Genomic DNA, 18,485 nt, shown 5'->3' with positions numbered 1-18,485 from the left:
AATATAGATAAATGCACCCCTTATCATGCTCATATGGAAACATAATATTGTTACTTAAATCCAACCATTCTCTCTCTAGTACATACAAATCAAATAACTCACATATGGGTCTCAACATTAATATCACATATGGACTTTCCCAGCCACAATAGGAAATAATACATAATATTTTGAAAGCCTCTGTGGTCTGAGGACACAGGCCATGTGAGCCAAAATCCTTCATAAAGTATATTGGACTCCAATAAGAATTCTTAATATGCCCCTTATGGTAAGTAAGTGCCATATCATCAAGGTACATTTTTACAGTGTACCGGTAGGACTGTGTTAAAGCCCAGCATTTCTGGAACAAGATTTCTACCAGAATAAGATTAATACTCCATCAAGAGATTTCACTGGACAGTGTATCAGTCTCTTTGTCTGAAACTAGCCAACTACACTTTTGGAAATTCACCAAACCCCACTTTCTTCATAGAGAAAAGCTACCCAAGCATATATACTGAGGGAGCATTAGTCTAGTGGACTAAGCACAGGACTAATAATCAGGTGCTCTAGAATTTTCATCCTCACTCTTTTATTGACTCATTGGATAAGTTAAACTCTCTTTATATTAGCTTCACGAACTGTAAAATGGGGAGAGTTTGACTTACATTCATCCCTACTTCACACGGGCTTTGTGAAGATTAGAGGGAGTAATATTAAAAAAAAAAATCAGGCCACATGCTCAGCTGATGAAAATGGGCCTCGCTCTATTGAATTTACTTGAGCTTTTCTGATTTATACCAGTTGATGTTTTGACTTATTAGTTCATTCAGTGGTAGCCGGTCACATGCCTCAGATTCTGTCTCCATTATTGAAGCAATTTTATCACTGTCATGTATTTATTAGCAGCCACTAGGTGGCAATTGTGAACCTGTGTGCATGTCATGCCAGAATTGACTGAGAGCAAACATGTGACCTTTATTCCAAACTCAAATAGTGCTACCTTGGTGACTTCCTTTGATTACTGGAGTGGAGTCAGCCACTAGCACGTCTTCCTGTTTATTGTACCTCAAATATGTGACGTTGGGAAAGATACTATTCTGATTTGAACACTCTCTCTCATAAATAGCCCGTAGAAAATGTTATTGGCCTTTCATTTTTGTGGACCAAGAAAGTCATCATGGCAAATTCCCCTGCCACTATGGGATTTTTCCACTGGCTAGTCTAGTTTAATTTATTTCTAACCTTTTGTGCAGCAAAATCTCTCAAGCACTGAGGTGGTCATGGTTTCTAAAACCTGTACTCTGTACTCTCTTCCAGAATGCAAGTGCTATTGTGAGAGTGATCAGAGGTGGCTGTTCCCAGATATCTTCAGTGCTACATAAAAATTAAATGTCCTAAGACACAATGTGAATATCTGTATTAGTATCCTAGCTATGCATCTTGAAACTGGCTGAGTGACTTCAGGTAGACCACAGCCTGACATTAGTATGCAGAACAGGGATTTGGTCCAGGATAGCAAGATAAACTTAGAAACGGGTGGAAGACCTCTCAAGCATGTTTTGTTTACTGCTAAAATAATTAATTTCTACTGAAACCTATAACTCCTGAGTCAATACTGTGATGGGATTAGGGGTAGATCTAGGCTGTCCAGGAATGTTAACAATCAAGCTGGATTAGGCCTTTCCCACACTGGGATTTCTACCAGTAGCTGCCTCTGTGCAAATCCCAAGTGTAGGTTCGATTTATATACCGGTATGTCTTGATTACCCTGATAGGTGAAACAGCATCAGTGTGTTAGGTCTACACTTAGGGTTTGCAATGGTGCAAATCAGTGGCTGAATTCCATTATAGACAAGACCTAAATTTGAGGACACAGATGGCTAGAAGTAATTGAAGCTGACAAGAAGATTAAAGCCCAAAAGAACTCTTCACTTTGCTCTCCTAGGAGATACTGAGAAGGAACTACGCTGCCCCTTGTCAGCTGCTGGGATAGCTACTGCCACCTGTAACCTGCTGTAAGCCTGTGACAGAATTTTACTTTGCTGTCTGAGTTACTCTGTTTTAAACCATGAAGGAGTTTTGGGAGAGTAGCTGCCGCAAATGCTAATACACTACCAGAGCTGAATCCAGATGAATGGTGCTAGGAACAATCATGTACTGGGTTAGTTTTGCTTAGACTCCCCTCTTCCATCTCTTTCCTTTTCTTTTAAGTCTCCAGTGAAATATACAGGCCTTTAAAGTCTACTATCTCAACCACTTCAGTTAGCGTTTTGGCTAATGTCCCATGCACCTAATGTGGTATGGCCTTCAGGGCCCTGGACCAACAGCAGCCCTCGATACATTGCTCACTGGCATAGTCACTTGCTGTTGCTCAGGAGCCCCACACCTACCTCAGGTCCAGTCAAACGCCCTTCTTGACTATTCACCAGATTGCTATGAGGGGATCTAGTTGCTGAAAACCCAGGCGTTTTAATCCTCCAGAGTCTGAACAGAGCCAAGGAACTGCTGCTGCCACCTTGAGATCCCTACACACACTCACAGAGTGCAGACCTTCCATCTAGCAACCCCTCCGGGGAGCTGTAGCCACGTGGCCCAGGGTCCAGTCCCAGGAACTAGTGGTGACTACTCAAACTCCCCTTGTAGCTTAAATGCATCCTCTCCCAGAACTTCAGGCATGTGAATGTTCTGAGTCTACAGTTTACTTCTTCAAGGGGCACATGAATAGCGTAGCAATTCACAAACAGAACCTGCACAGGATTCTAAAAACATTGATCTTTATTTAATTGCATGTGTGCGAGAAAGAGAGATCTATACAAAAATAAGAAACCCTACATGCATAATAACAACCCTACCCTGCCTCAAGTTTCTCAGCACTCCAAAGCATTTTTGAGCTGGGGTCAGGGTCCTCTGGGACCATCCCGAGTCCTTCTGCTGCGGTGCCTGGCTTGTGTTCTGATACACGGAGCCTTATCCCTCCAGCTTGCTTTCTCTAATCCTTGGCCAGTCCATTCCCCTCTCCTGCCCCGAAAACCTCCTGTGTGGCTCTCTCAGTCTTTCCCCTTTTATAACTTTCAAACCCTTAGTCAGGTGCCTCCTGACTCGGTCTCTTCAGGTGATCCCAGATCCTGATCAGGTGACTCTATTGCTACTTGACCTCTCTCCTCATAAAGCAGTTCTAGATAAGAGCCAGCCAGTTGTTTAGAGCAATTCTATTTCAATGGGAGAGCACCTATGTTGATGAACCTCTGTTGTTAGTCCTTTGCCAACAATGTCTGGAATTCCAGACCAAGAGAGGTAACAGGACAACAGGGAGGTAAAGAACCTCAATATCCAAAATGGAGTCTGACAGAGACATATAAAGAGCCCTCAATATCAAACAGAATCCATAAGCTGTACATCCAGATTCCACACATAGTCACAAGATCCCCATCCTCTTTTCCTTAAGTGATCTCCCCTCTTTTTAATTCCTCTCTGCAGTTTGAAGGCCGAGAAGGCACCAGATGCACTCACTTCATTTAGTGTTTCTTTGTTCCCTCTTCCCCAAAAGGGAAGACGTTACCACTCAAAGTTAACTATTTATTGAAAGCATGAAGGCAATGCAAGCAGGCATTACTCAAGGAAGTACTTCAGGGGCTTCTGGGAGGACTTCAAAGCAGATGGCTGCTTGAGAAGAGCTCTGCACCTGCCTGCCAGAATCACCTGCATCTATATTCAAATGCAAAGAACTATTTTCAGAGCTACTGGGAGAGCCGTAGATGAGTCTTCTGCAGATGGCAGACCCAGAAAAGAAAAGGACTTTGTCTGTGTGGCCTTTATGATTTTAATCATGAATAAATGTGGTATCTTTCCAGTCGGCTATAATAAAGGATTTTTTATTTTATTTTCTCAGACAGTCCCTCAAATAATTATTACAGTTAAACAGAGAAGCAATCTTTTATGAAACCATGCGTTGCAGTGGCCAGTTATATAGAAAATGTTCCCTATAAAATACGTTATTTTGCTTTTTTTTTTTTTTGTACTCAGCACTAGTGATGGCTGAGGAATGCCTCCTCACTACTACAAGCATTTTTTCTACCAGAGTGTATAACAGGGTTTGGGGCATGCTAACCACCGAATCCTGCCTTGTGAAGCCTCCCTGTGTTCTGGCCCCTTTTTTGTGTTCTTTTCTGTGAATATTCGTATGAATGAGCTGTATTAGTGTGAACACTTGCAAAAAGGGTGACTTAAGGCGGACTATTAATCAAAAATGGATTTTGAATTGCAGATTGTGCTTTATCTTTGCAGAGCTGAAGTGCCAGATTTTTGGGGATGGAAAAGGATGTTAGCCGTATTGCTAAAGGCATAATCTAAAGTCCACTGAAGTCAATTGTAAAGACTTTCATTGGCTTTGGATCAGGCCCTAAAAGATCCAGGCGGGTGTATGACAGTTGCATTATCACTGTCTTCAAATCCAAGAGGAGAACAAAATACTAAGTACAGAGTCCAATTTCTAGGGAATTCAGTCTAATTTGAAAATTCAAGTTTAACATTAAACTTGGATAAGCAAAGGGCAAGGTCCAAAGATATTAGAGACAACGAATGCAACTAGGTTTGAAATTCATAATTAAAAACAGTTAAACTTATATATTACACAGAAAGAAAGCCAAAGGCATAAAGTTAGTGAAGAAGCTCACTGCCAGCTCCAAATGTATGATTGCAGAGCTAAGGTATTAAGTCAATTTTTGAGAGAGACCACTAAGGAGTTTGCCTGCAGTGCTGGGATGTGCAAAGATGTGTGAATGAATCAACAGGTAGAAGCTCTTTGCAGCTTAGCTAGCAGGTATAGCCTAAATGATAAGAGGGGAATAGAACCATGAGTAATAATCAGCATGAGTTTAAAAAGAATACATTTTACCAGACAAATTGGATTTTGGTGGGGTGGGGTAAGCTGGATAGAACAAGTTTAGGGCAAATTTTTCCCAAAGATTATGCACCAGTAGTTTGGTTAGCTAAAAAGAGGTTTTGGCATTTTCCACAAGGGGATATAAGTGGCCCTAAATGTCTGAGTGCCAGGTAGGTATGGGGAACAGAGGGGCAGGCTGTGGGCTGTACTTAGGGGGCGTGGTTGTTCATCTGCACTTCCAAAAACCTAAAGCTGGGTCTAATACCCAAACAGGTGCTGCTGCTCTGGTTATGCTTAAGGCATAACTAACTCAATAGGTACAAATAAAAAAAAACAAAACAAAACACCCCACCCACATTACCAGTGTTCTGCCTCACACAGAGGCAGCAGATCCAGAGACACTATTCCACATTGGTTAAGACCAACAAATACGCAGGATATCATGGGATGGACAGAGACAAACAAAAGACAGACAGAAAGAGAGGCTGGGTGAGAGACAAAGAAAGTTGGAATTTATATGCGCTTTTGAACTCTGCTGAAGTGGGTTTGAGCATCCCTCTAGCGGAAAGGCAAGAAGGGCCGAGGATGTTTCTGAGTGGTTATTCTGATCTTACTGGGGGCTGCTGCACAGTACACCTGTTGCACTGTAGACACAGATGTGATTCCTTTCTATATAGTAAGGTAGGTGAGGAAGAGAGGGAGAGCCAAGCTGGCACTGACATAGATGAGGAAGAGGACCTGACTGCCCGATCAATAAGGCGTATAAGCCTGGGAGAACCCTCTACCTAGCATCCATTCAAGTACATAAAAGGTTGTTACCAGGAAGAGGGAGAAAAATTGTTCTCCTTAACCTTTGAGGATAGGACAGGAAGCAGTGGGCTTAAATTGCATCAAGGGCGGTTTAGGTTGGACATTAGGAAAAACTAATACAGGAGTAAATTGGGCACAGGAATAAATTGGACATAGAAATAAATTGCCTAAAGAGGTTGTGGAATCTCCATCATTGGAGATTTCTAAGAGCAGGTTAGACAAACACCTGTCAGAGATGGTCTAGATAATACTTAGTTCTGCCCTGAGTGCAAGAGACTGGACTAGATGACCTCTCGAGGTCCCTTCCAGTCCTATGATTCCATAATCCTTCAGTCCATTCAGCACAAAGTTGCTAAGATCATCTTCCTTGCCTGTCATTCTGATCACCTCACCATCCCCCTCAACCAAATTCTTCCTCTAGGTCCTCTGTTCCATTGTATCAATGTAATGTTATTTGTCCTCCCCTTCAAGGCCGCTCACAACTTCCCCACTCCATGCTTGACCTTTTGTCTTTTGTTGCAGCAGCCTCACATTCTCTGCTCCACCAACAATGCCAGCCTCATTTGCTCAGTTGTTAGCTTCTGACACAAATGTTTGTGCTCTATTCCATGCTGCCCCGCATGCATAGAGAGCCCTCCCTGAATTGATCCAGAGGGCCACTATTCTCTCTTTCTCCAAATCCCCCCTCAAGACTCACCTCTGCTATGGTGCTTATAGGAAATCAGCCATTTCTATTAGTGATTGCTAGATTGAGAGGAAGATAGCGATAGGTAACATTTACTTTAAGTTTATTATAATGATACTTTAAAAATGCAAATATCTTCCTATGTGGTAAGGTTTGCATGGTCGTCAATCCTCTGCTAATCTCTTTGTGGATGAATAGTCCTTTCGATCCAGCCAAGATCTTTTTCTGGCTCATGTTCTTCTGCCATCAACTTTCCCTTCCAGTGCATGTAAATATTCACTGCCTGCTGAGCCTCTTAAAATGGGCCCTGCAAATGAAATCTCTTTTCAGAAGATCTCTGATGAGCATTCACTAAGTTACAATAGTTTTCAATACTTTTTCATTAGTTACCTGATCTAGCCATGATATTAGCAGAATTTTTATAACACTATAATTTGAAGGATTGTCATTTATATTATAGATTATTTGAATGTCCATGCTTCACAGCCATAATTTAAACACAGACCAAATGTAAGTTTAAGAGTTGGAATGTAGTCTTCAGATTTTTGTCCCTTCTCATCAGGTGTTTATTCTTCCAGAGTGTTTTTCACTCTTGCTATTCTGCTGCTGAAGTCAGCATCAAATCTTTCATCTTCTATAGCAATAGTTCCTCACTTGCTGTACTGTTGTGTCACCCACTGGAATCTTGTGTGTTTTCCCAGGATCCTTGCATACCACCATAGTTTTTGTATTGTCCACATGCAACTCTAGACTATTTTCGTATGTAATCTCCACTAAGTCCATCAGCCCTTCTTCTGAATCAGCCAACAGCACTGTCATTTGTATAGCGAATGTTATTCACATATTTTCCATTCATCTTAATACCTTTTTCTGTTTCTTTGATTAATTAAATTAAACATTCACTATAAATGTTGAATAAAGTCAGTAACATTATACAACCTTGTCTCATCTTCTCTTGATCTCTATTAGATTTTCATTTTCATCTCCCATTATAATCGCCTTGTAATTCCCGTATAATTATTTTACTACTATAGATCCATCAGTCCCTCCAGATATTAATATATTTCACAATTTGTAGTGATAGATTGTCAAATGCTTTTTGGAAGTCAATGAAACACAAGTATATTGTTTTCTCCATTTCAATTGATCTTTCTAATATGAGCTTCAAGTTCATAATGGTGTTTATTGTTCCATTTCTGTGTTTGAAGCCAGATTGTTGTTTGCTTATTCCTTATCAATCTTTCTTTGTATTTGGTCTTTAGCTACATGCAAAAACATCTTAGGAGCATGAGATACTAGGCTGATTTCTCAAAAGTCTTGAACACCACTGTGGATTGCATTTTTGGGGATTTGGATACACAGTGAAGTTGTAAAATCTTCTGGCAATTCCCTGGCCTCAAACATATTCTTCATTACTTCTGACAGGGCTTTCAAGCCTTCCTTCTCTATACTTTTAAACAATTCAATCAGTATTCCATTACAATCTAGTGCTTTTCCATTCAGAAGGTTTTTTATTGCTGCCATGATTTCATGTGTTATTGGCGGGCTTACTTGATTGGTGCAAATACTGTGTTTAGATGCCTAAAGAAGCAGATAGGAATCTAGTGGGATTTTTCAAAAGCATCTAGGCACCTAAATTCCAGTATAACTATACCAGCGCTACATACATACCCTTTTCCTTGTGTGGATACACATATTCCAGTAAAGAAAAGCTTTTTTTGCTTTAGTTTTTCCAAGTGACATAAACTAAACTGAAAAGAAAAGGAGTACTTGTGGCACACGGCTGTTACTCTGTAAACTGAAAAGGACATTCATTCCAGAATAAGAGTGTCCATATGTTATACCAGCAGTACTATATTGGTTTAAATTCATGTCATGACCAGTATAACTTTCCCATATACAAAAGACTTTAAATTTAGAGAAAATAAAATCTTATATCTTTTGACGTCAATGTCCATTTACTGACCCCCTTTTTATCAGGACGACCCGAGACTGTCTCTCTCTCTGTGTCAGAGATCTCTATCCCTCTACGGCCTTCTCTTCAAGCCATTGTTCCAGGTCACCTCCCAGCTGTTAGAGTTGATCATCATATCAGCATTTCCACTAGGCCCAGTTTCACATTTTGGAGAACTGAAAAGTCTCTGTTCACCCAGAATGATTTTTGGCTTCCTTGTTCTAATAACGTCCCCCTTTTCTAGCTCTGGCAAGGTCCCCCTCACTTTTCTGGCTCCATGTCCAGCATTTCAAAGATTACTTTGATTTTTCTCTGTCAAGGTGATTGAGTTTCTGATTGGAGTGTCCATTGTGCTTGGCTATAGGTGGGAGTTCACCTTCTCCAACTATATCCTGTTTGGATATTGACCCCTCAAAAGAGGGAAATTGTATTTTCCTCAGTATAAATCTTTCTTACCCTCTTTCCCTTACTGTGAAATACAAGTGATTGAGAGACCCCGAAACCTATGTCTCAGATGGTTTTGTATTTAAAGAACAGGGCTTGGAGTCAAGAGATTCTAGCTCTGCCTCAGGCTTTCCTGTGTGACCTTTGGGCAAGTCATTTAACCTCTCTGGAGAAAGGTGATAATAGCTACTGTACTAAATTAGAATTGGCCAAAAAATAAAATAAAATAGAAGACTTCAAACGATGTATCATAGATTAGTCAGACATTGCATTTATAAAGGGCCAAATTCTACTCTCTCTCATACACAAACCACCATTGGAATCAATCACGATTCATGTATATAACTGTGGCCTAATTAGGCCTCATTTCTCTTACCCTTTTTAAGCAGCGTACATGATAAGAGTAATCACCAGCTGTTGGCAGCCTAGTGATAGCTATCAAATTGTAAGTACCATCAGCTTCCTTGTATTTGTGGTCTATTTCTTCAATTCCATGATCTTTTCCCTGTTTTTATGAGAATGAAATATGTTTAAATATACTGTAATATAAATGGCCTGGTGTCAAATGAATTCCAAGTGACTTGCATGTATGGACTTCTGTTTTATACACTTGTGCAAAAGCTACAAGGTATCTCAGAATATTTCCCCATCCTGGCACTCCCTCTTATATCTATTGGAGGAATGCAGAGACTGAGACATGGTGGTAATGGGGTTAGCTAGCTAGCTGGATTATTAGATAGCAGAGTTGAGGAAACTTTTTGAGTAAAGTACATTTTGGTTAAAAATATTGTTTTTATCCAAATCAGAAATTCTCATTTTTTTTTAAAAAAAAACACCTCACAAAATTAGAAAATGAACAACAGGTTTTGTTCTTATTTTTTTTATTTCAGTTTTCTGGGTTCTCATTTTTCCCCCTTCTTTTTTTTCCATTGCCCCTCAACCTATCCAGGGGCAAACTGTACAAAATGGGGAAAGAAGAACGAAGAAAAAAAGAGATAAAAGAGAAAAAAAATATTGAAAACAATCATTTTTGAAACAAAAAAAATGATGAAAATTTTTGAACAAAGATTATGTATCTCAGTAACCTGAAGAATTAAAACTTTTAAATTTCAATACTGTACTGTATTAATAAACCCACCAAGAGATTTTAAATGCATTACAGTACTGTATTTGTATACTGTATGTAATGTTAATTCAAAAGGCGGTCAAAATTAAACATGAAACATCAGTAACAATAGTAGCCTCTCTGTACATTGTAAAAGTGCTAATTTTACAGCAGAACTTTGAAGAGAGACCACCTCTTATAAGAGGCCACTTTCGCTAACTCCCATGAGTGGCTGTTCTTGGCCAGTTTCATTCTATACATAGGTATATATATAAAAATTATATGTTAGCCTTTTTCCCAAATCTTTACATATCACTTCATTTCTTAGACTGTAAGTAGAATACTGCAATAATCTGTATATGATTTGGTCTTATTAAATATTTTCATTAAGTAGAAGAGGGGGTAAAGAGCATGCTAATTAAGACCTTGATTTAGTGAATCATGTAAGCTATTATGCATCTCTAAGCAAGTGAGTATTTCATTGAAGTGTTTAAGATTAAGCACTTCCTTAAGTGCTTTGCTGAATCGAGGCCTAAATAAATAAATAATACTTGTACTGTATGCGGCTATGATTTTTCCCCGTGTCCTGTACTGTTAAATGCAAGAAGTCTGCCTGCCTACCTGCTTGGGGATTGGGCTGTGAGGGGACTCAAGATATAGGATTAGACTAAGGGACAATCTTTTCTCTTTCATAGAGATTTTATATTTGATCTTTTATTGTTTGTTGTTTTCCTTAATCTAGAGTGGAAATACACACTGTGCTATTTGTATAACGTAAAACCAAGAAAATCAGTGAAAAGGATGACATTGCTGAAATGCTATAAGGAGTTATGAGACAGCAAAGTAGTAAATATAATAATAGAAAATGTAAAATGGCAACCTAGGGAAATATGGAAGGTGTGCAGTTTAATTAGAATGACGAAGTGTTTTAAGGTTATGTTCAGAGACTACTAGTATTTTCACTCAACGAATATTGAAAAAAGTGTGTGTGTAGGGGGAAAGCAGTATTTCTAACACTGGTGTGAAAAGTAACAATGTAGTGATTAGAGACAACGTAGAGAACTTAATAGAATTGCTTAAAAAGCACAATGTGCCTGTCACAGGCTGGCTGGCCCTTTAAGGCAAGCTGGGCTCAGCCTTGCCTGTAAGCTACCAGTTAGCCCCAGCTGATGGTGATATGGTAACTTAACGTTAATTAATGACCCAGCTGCTGGGAATCAAAAAGGGTTACTTAAATAGAGCTAGGAATTCAGTCTATGGGGGGGAGTCTAGAGGAAGCAGGGCTCTCTTGAAAATGGGAAAAAACCCAGCAGTTTGGGGCTAGCTATAGAGAGAGAGCTGAGCCACTGAAGTAGAGCTAATTCCTTTGGAGAGGCCCAGGAACAAGGGGCCAGGTGGCTAGGGAGACAATCCTGAAGCTGGTGTTGCAGAAGGGGAATGGAAGAGACCCTCAGAGAGCAGAGTAGGCTACTATGAGGGTGCCCTGAGATAAGACCTACAAGGAGCAGGGAGATCCCTAAAGGAAGCTGCCAGAGTCCCTGAGAAAGGGATGCAGTAGGGAAATCCTACTGGGTAGGAACCAAGATAAGAGAAGCTCTACCGGGGCCAGGAGAAGAGTCAATAAGCAGAGAGCTTGAGAGGGGTGGAAGAACTATTAGTTTCGGACTTTCCAGTTGGACCTAATATTTGTGACTTGGCCAGAAGGCCAGGCTACAGAAGAACCAGAAGAACTTTGCTGTCTTGCAGGGCCAAGGAAGTGACCACCTGGGGTTGTGTGTGCCAGAGATGAGGACCCTGGCAACATTGCATCCTGGTACATAGGGGTGCTACTTTAGGTGAAGATGCACCATTACAGTGCCAAAAGCAAGTGTGCTACATGAAACCTAAGATACCAAGCAGAGGGAGAAAGCCTCTGAATTCCTAAAAAGAAAAGGAGTACTTGTGGCACCTTAGAGACTAACCAATTTATTTGAGCATGAGCTTTCGTGAGCTACAGCTGAGCTCACGAAAGCTCATGCTCAAATAAATTGGTTAGTCTCTAAGGTGCCACAAGTACTCCTTTTCTTTTTGCGAATACAGACTAACACGGCTGTTACTCTGAAATCTGAATTCCTAGGCAGTTGTATGTGTAAACAGTGTCAGGATGAGCTCCACCCTGACATCTGGTGGTGAGGTGTGGCAAGTTGTGGAAAAGAACTTCAGGGGCCGATCTCATTTGCATAGGCACACCCACCATGCCTAGAATGAGACCATAGCTGCCCAAATGGTCACTTTGGCTGCTGTGGGATCCCCAGTGTCTCTGTTATTGGGGCAGGAAGAATAAATTGTTATTACCCTGATTATGGGAACTGTGCTTGGAACTGTACGTGGCCTTTTGTTCTGATGGAGGGATTCACCATCAACTAAGTAGCACTCGCTAGGCAAGGGTCATGGGTTCCAAAACTGTGTGAAGGGAGAGAGGCTGGGGACAAGTATTAATACTTGGTGGCATGGGCCCCTTGGTGAGGGCCTTACATGCTAATTGCACTTCCTCCTCTCTCCACTGTGGAATATCAGAGCTAATTTTGATTTCATTAGAAGTCTAGTTATAGGCTGCTGAGCTCACTTTGGGCTGACAGTGCACCAGCACTGGGGCTCCCCTACTACAAGCTGAATTTACCTAAGAGCTGAAATCACTGAGTGTTGTGTTAAGTAGTGGGGGAGCCTGAAGATATATTGTGGAGCAGTTTGCGGGATGGCTGGTGAAGCAGTTCGACGCGGAGCAGTTTGTGGATGGCAGGAGCTGCTTGTGGGCCGTGGACCTGAGCGAAGGAGTTCGTGGGGCGGCTGGCGGAGCGGAGCGCAGCTGAGCGAAGGAGTTTGTGGGGCGGCTGGCGGAGCGGAGCGCAGCTGAGCGAAGGAGTTCGTGGGGCGGCTGGCGGAGCGGAGCGCCGCTATGGAGCTATGGGGCGGTCAGCTTCAGATCATGTAAGGTGCCTCTTACCTCCGTCCCATTTCCACCCAGGTTGGGAGGTAAAGCTCCGCAGATAAACTTTCGAACTCTGGGGCTGCCCTGACCAGGGACAGAGACTTTTTGGGGCATTGGACTTTTGGGACTTTGGGTGATTTGGGGTTGCTGGACTCAAGAACCAAAGGGAAAAGGGCATGCCCCAATTTGCTTGGGGTGGGCTTTTTTTTGCTCATGGGTTGTGTTATGAATCCTGTTGGTGGTGTTTCCCCAACATAATGCCACATTGTTTCTCTCTGTTATTAAAAGGCTTTTGCTACACTCAGACTATGTGCTTGCGAGAGGGGAAGTATTGCCTCTTGGAGGCGCCCAGCGGGGGGGGGTATATATTTGTCCCAGGTCACTGGGTGGGGGCTCGAGCCGGTTTGCATTGTGTTATTGGAATGGATCCCCTAGATACTGAACCCGGCCCTTGTTGCTGCTAACTCTGACGGGCAGAAGGGTTACATATGTATTCGAGCCGCTCACCTGTGCTGCCGCAGCTTCACTGCTATTGTTACCTGAGCTAGATCAGTAGTTCTCAAACTTATTTGATTGCTGCCCCTTCTTTGTGTCTGTAGTCATTTGCCCCCCGTTCCCCAAGTACATATACTGCCACCCAGCTCTGAAGGCAGAACGGAGCGCGACGGCTGCTGGCCGGGTGCCCCGCTCTGGAGGCAGTGCTGAGCCAGCAGCACAGAAGTAAAGGAGACAGTGTAAAAAGTGATAGTGCCTCATTGTCACCTCCTTACAGTGGTGCTGTTTCTGAGAGCTGGAGCCCCACCACCTCCAGGTGAGGGACTGGGGGGAGAAGGAGAGCCCGAGCCTGGCTGCCTTCTGGTGAGGGATCGAGGGAGCAGGGGGAGGAGAGCCCGGGCTGCCTTCCGGTGAGGGATTGGAAGGGGGGGAAGGAGAGCCTGAGCTTGGGTGGCAGGGCTTCAGCTGTCCCCTTTATCCCTGCCTTGCGGGTGTGCACAGCCCTTCTATATGAACCCCAGCCATGTGGGGCTGACAGCCAGAATTCTTAAAAACAACAACAACAACAACAAAAAAAGAAACAAAGCTCACACCTCCCTTGACATATTCCCAGTCCTCCCTGGTCAGCCACATCCCATAGTTTGAGAACCGCTGAGCTAGATCAAAGCTAGCTTGCATATGTCTACATGTGCTGCAGTCACATGCTTAGTATTTGGGCACACAAGGGAAAATACTCTATGATTCAAGGAAGCATCTCTGCTAATTTTCCAAGTGCAGGAAGAAGGGCCTAGTCCACATGCAGAAAAGATAACATGTTTCACTACAGCCTGCACCATACCAACGGTTCTGATTAGGTTTCTACTGCTTGGAAACATCACATCAACCTGAGCAGTGTTTCTTCAACAAGATACCATGTAGTAGCAGTATTCAGAACTGAAATGCTGCCTGGATCTGTCACACAGTACAGAATATAACACACCAAGGAGAAGTCACTAATAGTGAAAAGTATGGACCACTAGAATAACTTTCCATTGTTACCATTTTTTTCAGAAATCAAAGATAGCTTGACATTTTACAATTTCTTGCACACTGAGATTAAGTAAGAAGATTTTAACATCATGTGTGGTTAGTGAGAAGACATGCCTGAGACTATGAGAAAGAACCATGAAAGGTTAGGTCCCAGCCATATGCTACTAAAGTAACCACATAAGTAATTCATATAACCTCAACAGAGCCTTCTCTTCTGCAGCTTCTGATGTCTAAAACAGTCTCCTGCTCTCCTTCTGACTTATTGGCTTGCCATCTCATTTCCTATCTCAGGAGGAGACGCCTCTTTTCTCCACTGCATCTCAATTCTTCCCCTGGCTGTCCAAAAGAGACAGCTTTTCTGAAAGCATTTTGGACATACATATTTTGGCAAGGATGCAGTGCTACTCCATGCCCTTTTCCTCACCTGCTCCTTGTAATTCTTCCAGCTGACTTCATCCTTTCAGTATATCCCCTACATTATGGGGAAGTGGGGGTTCAGCTCTGAGTGACAGGGGATGGACAGATTCCATAGCCTGTCAAAACTTTCCAAGCCTTTCACTTCCATCAGGTCCAGGTTAAGCCTTCCATAAGAGTTATCCCTAGGGAAGAGGGGGTGTGTGGGGAAAAATCAATGAAGAGCATTCTGGAGCAATTCCTCTTCAAAGACTTGGCTTTGTGGGGAGTTTCTGCCCCATTTCCACAGTGCCATCTGCTGTGAAATGCTAGAACTGGGGTGACTGGGAACTTCACCCGCAATCAGCACTCCTGAGTATGCCATGACCTAAAAGGATTCTGGAAGATGCTGGTACTGGGTTAGTTGTGAGTGTCTCACAGGCAGTGCTCCATTATTGTCTATAGCAGTGGTTCCCAAACTTGTTCCGCTGCTTGTGCAGGGAAAGCCCCTGGTGGGCTGGGACGGTTTGTTTACCTGCCGTGTCCGCAGCTCCCATTGGCCTGGAGCAGCAAATCACAGCCACTGGGAGCCGCGATCAGCTGAACCTGAGGACACGGCAGGTAAACAAACAGGCCCGGCCCACCAGGGGCTTTCCCTGCGCAAGCGGCAGAACAAGTTTGGGAACCACTAGTCTATGATGTCTCCTCGTACACCTAGACCATCCCTGACAGGTGTTCTTAAAAGTGTCCAGTAATAGCAATTCTATAATCTCCCTTGGAAGCCTAATCCAGTGCTCAACTTTTATAGAATCTCAGCATGATAAAAAGTTTAAAAAACACAACCAATGAGGAAAGGTTAAAAACACTGGGCAAGTTTAGTGTTGAGAAAAAAAGACACAGGGGACCCGATAACATATATGAAGAATGTTAAGGGCTGTTATAAGGAGGATGATGATTAGTTGTTCTCCATGTCCACTGAACATAGGACAAGCAGCAAATTTTTAAAACAGTAATGATCACTGTTGCATAACCATGAAGAGTGGAATTTGGTTGTATTGTCCATTACTTGTAATGACGATTAGCTATCATTTCATGATCAAAAGAATAGTTTCTTGTTCTGTTTTCAGTACACAACGAGAATACCAAGACTGTACTTTCCGCATGAACTACCTTTAAATTGGGTCGGGGAACAAAATGTAGGGACAAACAAATAGGCTGTATGAGAGAGACAGTGTGTGTCTCTTCTGTCATATACTGTATTGACTCTGCCTCACAAAATGGCAGCTGCTTTTGCAGATAGTGGATTCCTAGAACTTTAAAGAATGACAGAAAATAAGATGACCTATCTAAAGCCCCACATCAGGAAAGCACTTATGTGCCTAACGTTAACTACATACTTGTTTAATTCCTATTGAAGTCAATGGAATTTAAAACATTTAATTTAAGCACATACTGTTTCCTGAATCAGGGACTAGGTTCTTATTTGCATCCATTACTGTCATATTATGACACCCCCATAAGTGACATAGCTAATTGCACCACATTCTTGTTCCTAAATGGTTTTAAATAAGTTTAATTTGATGGATGTTTGTATTTACATTGTGGCTGAAGGTGCTTGTCAGGAAAGGCATGTGGCACTTGCTCTCTCTCAGTTCTTCATTTGTATTAAAAGATTCACATGCTATGGTAACATTTTCATTTATGTCCCCTTCAGGCCAATAAAAAGCATAATCATTTTCCTTCCTAGTAACTGCATGGCATTCAGCTTTAATTTCAGCACACGTTTCTCTTCCTGAGCCTTTGTCTGATAACAGCTGGTCAATATATTTCTTCATTATAGTCCCTATTACTTCAACCATCTATATCAGTGCTCCCAATACCTTCCTGAAAATACTTTTTCCTATTTTCTTCTCCTGTAATTTCATACCAGATCCTTCTAGTGCAGGCAAAAATACTCAGAGGTATATATTGTAGATCCTTATTTTGTATTGTGTTCACCCAGTTCCTTTGCTAAATCTGGTCTAAATAAATCACAACCACAGTCAATCATAATTTACACTTAAAACATCCCTATTGCAATCTTCAGGAGGGCAGACTGTGGAGAAGACCTAACAGAATTTGCAACACAAGAATCTACTTTCATTTTTTTCTAATGTTCTTTCAAGCATCTGCACAAAGCCTTCTGCTACTCCATTTGATACTGGGGAGTAAACAGTAGTTCTAGTTTCAGAGTAGCAGCCGTGTTAGTCTGTATTTGCAAAAAGAAAAGGAGTACTTGTGGCACCTTAGAGACTAACCAATTTATTTGAGCATAAGCTTTTGTGAACTACAGCTCACTTCATTGGATGCATTCAGTGGAAAATACAGTGGGGAGATTTATATACATAGAGAACATGAAACAATGGGTGTTACCATACACACTGTAACAAGAGTGATCACTTAAGTTGTGTGGCTGCTGGTGAGTATTTGCTTCAGGTTGGGGGGCTGTCTGTAGGCAAGGACTGGCCTGTCTCCCAAGATCTGTGAGAGTGATGGGTCATCTTTCAGGATAGGTTGTAGATCCTTGATGATGCGTTGGAGAGGTTTTAGTTGGGGGGCTGTAGGTGATGGCTAGTGGCGTTCTGTTATTTTCTTTGTTGGGCCTGTCCTGTAGTAGGTGACTTCTGGGTACTCTTCTGGCTTTGTCAATCTGTTTCTTCACTTCAGCAGGTGGGTACTGTAGTTGTAAGAATGCTTGATAGAGATCTTGTAGGTGTTTGTCTCTGTCTGAGGGGTTGGAGCAAATGCGGTTGTATCGTAGAGCTTGGTTGTAGACAATGGATCGTGTGGTGTGGTCTAGTAGTTCTAGTGTGCTTTATTGAATTTTTCCTGAGACATATCTGGAGTTTATCCAAAGCAAATTGTGGACAGTTACCAAAAAAATTATTCAGGTAATCCATAAGCAAAAAACCACCACCAAAACCCAGCCCCACCAAAACCACATTTCATACTGCCTTGATGTTTTTGACAGCCAAAGTGGTTGTCATGTGTACTGATCATAGTTCTGGTCATCTGGGGTAAGCAACAGCTACAAATAATTATATACAATTGCTTTATCATTTCTGCAAAAGCAAAGTATAGTCTTTTGCCTTGGGTTAGTGGCCCCACTTCTATGGGCAACAAAAAAGCATCTAAGTTCCATTCTTTCCACATTACATACAATTCAGAGAAATTATGAAATTCACAAGCCACCTTCTCATGGAGAGGCATATTTTCTGAGACTGGCTTCTTCATAACCACATAGAATGTATAGCACACTAGCTACTCCAAACTAACTCCCCTTGTGGCCACTCCAGCTGAACACTAAAAGTGCTCTCGGGCAGTTTAGCTTTGTACATTTGAGTGCACAGCAAGAGCATCCACATAGAAGTATTGTGGAGTAGCTAGTGCATTGTAAATTCACATCCTAGCTTACTGCGCACTAACTTCCCATTTAGACAAGACCTTCCTTACAAAGCTGCAGATTTTGTTGTGTCAGTTTCCCTAACCAAACACAGAGATTAAAAACATAAAAAAGAAGACAGGAGAAAGGAACAGGAACAATATAGGTGCTCCTCTTTAGGTCCAGGACTAGAGCTCAATTGAAGCTTTTAGCCACTGGCCCATGTGGGGGTGGTGTAGAGTCAGGCTGCCATAAAAGGACCGAAAGGGGGATTTGTGTGTCAGCCAGGCAGGGGGAGCATGCCTGCTGCACCATCC

Source organism: Eretmochelys imbricata, chromosome 3 (assembly GCF_965152235.1).
Source record: "Eretmochelys imbricata isolate rEreImb1 chromosome 3, rEreImb1.hap1, whole genome shotgun sequence".
In the NCBI taxonomy this organism is placed as follows: Eukaryota; Metazoa; Chordata; order Testudines; family Cheloniidae; genus Eretmochelys; species Eretmochelys imbricata.
Note: the sequence above shows the minus strand (reverse complement) of the source record.